Raw genomic sequence first — 4,971 nt, forward strand, 5'->3', positions numbered from 1 at the left:
TTGGCCATTTCCTCTTTGACATCCCTGTGTTACTTTTACGGCGGACTGCAGCCCCGCTTACGAGTGTCCCGAAAGGGACAATGACGCAGAACAGGTAAGAACGCCACTACTCCTCCTTTAAAGAGCCGACTGCTTGTTTATCTCTCCCTCGCCTGTGGACACACAAACCGCGGAGAGAACAAGGAAATGTTCAACCTCTTAGGTTTTACCAGCTGAAAAAAAGAAACAATAAAACACCAAACACTTCCCCATCCCCCCCCCCCCCCAACAACAACAAAAACCCCAACCCAAACCAAACAAAAACCCCCCACACACCAAACCAAACAAAAGAAACACTCTCCACGAACAGCTCGAGCAGCGTTAGGCAAGTTTCCACTCGCCATAGCAGCTGCAAAGTTGTCCGATCGACTGGCATTTTTCGCTAAAATTCACATATTTAAGCCCGAAATTATGAGTGTGCCGAACCTTCTGCCGCTGCCGCCCTGCCTCCGAAAACAGCCCACCCAAACAAACAGCAAAGAGTCTCGGTCCTTTTCCACGAAACCCGAGCAGAGCCGGAGCATCGGCAGCCGCGGAGCGGTCCTTAGCTTTTGTCTCCGTACTCTGCCTTTCCCCTTTCTCTCCTTCCAAACTTTTGGGCGCTCTCTCTCTGAAGTGTATTTATAGACCTAGAGCCCACGGCTGTATTTTTCTTTGTGCCTCCTTTGGCTTGGGCTTAAGTCACTGGCAGCGAAAATAAAAAGGAGGCATGCAAGCGGGCATGCATGCAAGAGGACAGAGGGGAAAAGAGCTGGAAGTCCCACAGACGGGACGCCGAGGCAGGCTGGGGCAGGGGCCGGGGCTGCAGAACCACTGCTCCTGTCGGACGAGAGAGAGGTAACAGCGGAATGTCGGGCCCCGACTCGCTGCGAGGGGAGAGGAAAGCCTCTGGGCAAGGGGCAGGTCGGGGTGGCCGCCTCGTCCGGATAGCGGGGCTCAGAGTGGCCGAGGGTGGGGAGAGCTTGTGTTTGTGTCTGGGGCGGGAGGGGACGACATGGTGTTTTTAAGGACCTGAGGTGTCGGACCAGGTGAAAAGAAAGTGCGAACGAGTGGCACACGGGCTACCGCCCGCCCCCGCCGGCGAGGCTGGAAGGCCGGTGCTCGTCGCTGGAGCGGCGGCCCGCCTGTTCGCGGCTGGCGGCAGCCCGGGACCGAGCCTGCACCAGGGGTCGGCGCCGGCCCCGGGGACCAGCATGGGAGTGCCCGGGGGCGTCGGGACTGTGGAGCTGAGCGGGGATGTTGTGGGGCTGCAGCGGGAGCTGCGGGGCCGGGGCCACCGGAGAAACCCGGCAGCGAGCCTCGGGCAGTGCGGCTTTGCGCGGCGGGGGGAGGCTGTGCCGGGGGGCAGCACCTCTCGGTCGGGCTGGCGTGGGCTGTTTTTCCTACGACGTCTCTATTGTGCTTTAAACAATCACACCCAAAAACAAACCCCACGCCGCTCACGGGAGCAGGGAAGTAATAGCTAGCAGGAAACGCATTTATTGGAAAAGGGGAAAGCTTCTTTCCCTGCCCGCAGAAAAAAAAGTGATTGGGGGATTAAAAATCTGGGTGTTTCCCGTTTTGCTGCTCTTTTTTTTTTTTTTTTCCCCCTCCCCCACGGTGTGAAAGTAACGAAGCTGTCTTTTTTTCCCAGCGACGACTGTGAAAGTCTCTAACATGGCAGCAAATACCTCAATAACGTGGATAGTGTATTTATCATGTCATTAAGTATTTCCTTATTGACGTGCACTATACTCAGCCTCTAATCTCCGAAATGGATGTCTAAGCAGTTTCTGACATCTTTAGAGAGCCTGTCCTGCAGGTAAGTAAAAAAAAGTGAAGCTGTGGAAGGAGTTTGCTTTTGGACCGAAAATGAGACTCTCAGATTTGGCTTCGAGTGGCAGAACGGCTGGAGCAGCAGGATTACACTTGGCTATGCAGTTTGGCATTATTATGACCTTGTTCAAATGCATTCAGATGTGCCACGAGGAAGGTATAAAATTAAAGCACCCAACAACCCATCAGATACCGTTCAGAGCTCCGGCTCTGGACTCGGGCTTCTTTAAATCACTGACTCTTTAGAACAAAACTCTTTCACCCTTCAAGTCTTCAGGCAGATCTTTGTGTTTGATTACATTAATAATTTAATAATTTAATTTCTATTTCCTACCGGGCCTTCCAAGTGGGCAAATCAACCTTCTTCCAACACGGGTGGGGGCTGTTATTTTTAGCTTGTTCGCGGGAACAAAATGTTCCAACACTCCCTGCTTTGAATCTCATAGCAGTTTGGCTACTCTTTGATATTTAAGACCGTCGTTTTTCCTTGTCAAACTACCTGTTGTAGGAAATGGCTCCCTTAGCTTGGCAAATCACTCTCAACAACCTAGACAGGAGCATTTGCCTGAATAAAGAAACGTTTCTAAAATGTTGCAGGGAAATGCCTGCAATACTGAACTAGTAAATCTACCGTAGGTGCTGCCCTTATGATGACTCTAACGGTGTGCCCAGCTATCAAAATAAGAACTGATCAAAATATTGCCATGCCTTCTTGTCCCCTTGACAAACACATTTTGTCAGCACTTGCTGAACAGTTTTGGGGAGTTCTATATGCACTTCATAAACTGCACTAAAAACTCTGGTCCGATTCAAACAAACATCATTTAAATAGTCCCGCTTCTCTTTCCCAGATGTAGTCCTGTAGCTACTGTTTCGGTAACAGTACTTTAAAGTGCGTCAAAATATTCCCCCGCTCCACAACCCCCCCCGCCTCGAGTTGTCCGAGAGCTTCCAGCTGACACTACTGCTGTGTACATCTTAAAAACGTGTCGCTGTGTGTTTAACTACAAGCTGTCCATGCGAACAGCGCTATGAAGGGACGCAACAAAGTAGGTGGGAAGGGAAAAGGCGAAATCCATTTCTGTCAAGTGATGTTTCCTAGAGAGTGAATTACAGTAATTCAGACTTTAAAAACTAGCACTCTTGAGATTATAATGTCATGTGCATTTATATGTAGGCATAGGTACAGTCTGAGGTGCAGAAATGCCAACAGGAGTTTTAACCATGACTGTAGATTTGGAAAGTTCTCGTACCACTTGCACTTGGACACCCGCAGACATTAGCAAAAACACTGCATTGTATTCAGTGCCTGATCACTGAGATCTTCTTCACAGGATCTTCAGTTACCGCCAAGAGTATCTTCATGTATCCTCCGTGGCCAGGGGCCAGAGACTGAACGAAGTCAACTGAATAAAATAAGTGCAAACTAGTCTTCTCTGCACAGAGACGTTGAAATATGTGTAAGGAGAACGCCTAGAAAAGACGAAAACCCGAGTGTCGGCGCTACAAATCATTAGTCTCAGCAACAGAACACGATCATTACGCACGACAGAAAGAGGCAAAATCCTGCTCGTACAGTGATTATTGTTATGACTAGAAGCAATAACTGCTTTGTTATAAAAGTAGTGTTTGTTATGAAGAAACCGAGTGAACAGCCATCTACATAAACATTCCTCGTGTCTAACAAGCCTACTGTCTTCGTGGTGTTTTGTGCTCTGCTAACCCCCCTGTCCTTTTTAATCGTTATTGTCTTTTTTTTTTTTCCCCCCCTTTGTAATTATGCGCATTGTTTCCCACTTATCCTAATTTCTGCACTAACGCTCCTAAATTGCATAGAGGAAACAAACCCTATTTTTTCCTGTATGTGCGCATCGGTAAATTTAATACTTATTCTTACTTTGCAGTAACCTTTTCGTATGATTATATCGAGCCCACTCAAACATTAGAGGTCTCTAATTTCTCTGTATTTGTAGTGCATCTTAGTTGCGTTTCATGGTTCTTGAAGAACAATAACAAACTCTCTCTGACAGGTAGGGAAAACCTACAAAACCGGAGTGCAATACTGACATAGTTTCTCAAGTTAACGCTCTTTCTTTTCGAATCGCTATTTTTCTCTCTGTCATAACACTCGGCCGGGCAGGAGTGTTTACAACAAGCAGACTCCTTGTTTGTATGCGAGCTCATAATGAGAGGCACAGGTACGCGAGAGCCTTCGCGGACACCGAGAGCCCGGGATAGCGGCTGTCCTGCAGCCTCCCTTCCTCCCTCCCACCCCGCTCCGTGTCGCCAGCTCTGCTCCGGCAGAACCACTGGCATGAAGCGCAGCCCAAAGCAGCACTTCTCAAAAGCGACAGTAAAAAGGCAGGCAGCGAGCAAGGGAGCATTCCTCGCAAATGCGTTCCCAGCCTCACACAATACTAAAGCAGCCGTAAAGAGACTAAATATAAAGTAAGAAACCCACAAACACCACGCAAGACATAGTTGGGGGTGTGATGGGGACGGGGGGGACGTGCGTCTTTTGTTCGCGACGGGTGCACTGGGGAAGCTTCATTTCAACTCTGCCTCGTATTTGTTGACGGATTACCAGAACGAAAGCGGACGGTTTTTGCCCAGGCGACGCAGACTCCTCTCACCCCGAACCTCCTCGCCCCCGCGTACATCTTTGCGCGCACGCACAGGCCAGGGAGATTTTCCCGAGACCTTACCACCCACCTCCCGCCGAATGAGGCCAGCGGGATTTCTGAGGTTACCGCCGCCGACCTGCCCCACGGCCTCTGCACCTGCCCGAGCGGCGCCCTTCCCCTCCCGCCCGTCCCCGGGCAACCCAGGGAGCGCGGGTCGGCGCCGGCGGCTCTCGCAGGGCAGCGGCGCAGGCTCCGCTGTCCTTTACCGACCGTTCCGTGGCGTTTACTCATTTATTCTTAAACGCAGATGGATTTTGAAACCCCGCTGATGGAGCCGGTGGAAGAGCGGACGCGGTTTTCCAGCGATGCTGGCGGCGGGCGGGCGCGGCAGCTGCCCCGGGGGTCCGCTCCGTACCTCTCCTCGCCCTCACCCCAAAAACCCCTCTGCCGCCTTCCCGCGCACCCCTTGTGACCACCGGCCCGGACGGGATTA

General features: G+C 51.0%; 2 long non-coding RNA genes across 2 annotated transcripts; one reads left to right on the forward strand and one right to left on the reverse strand.

The window, feature by feature from the left end:
* The first annotated feature begins 316 nt into the window (after positions 1–316).
* LOC110359423 (uncharacterized) lies at positions 317–3,541 on the forward strand. Its single transcript, XR_002414607.2, has 3 exons — positions 317–876; positions 1,673–1,840; positions 3,189–3,541. It is a non-coding gene; the product is annotated as an uncharacterized LOC110359423 (long non-coding RNA).
* LOC135577301 (uncharacterized) lies at positions 2,998–4,566 on the reverse strand. Its single transcript, XR_010468993.1, has 2 exons — positions 4,439–4,566; positions 2,998–3,327 (listed from the first exon to the last, which is right to left on the reverse strand). It is a non-coding gene; the product is annotated as an uncharacterized LOC135577301 (long non-coding RNA).
* Between the last annotated feature and the right edge of the window lie 405 nt (positions 4,567–4,971).

Source organism: Columba livia, chromosome Z (assembly GCF_036013475.1).
Source record: "Columba livia isolate bColLiv1 breed racing homer chromosome Z, bColLiv1.pat.W.v2, whole genome shotgun sequence".
Lineage (NCBI taxonomy): Eukaryota > Metazoa > Chordata > Aves > Columbiformes > Columbidae > Columba > Columba livia.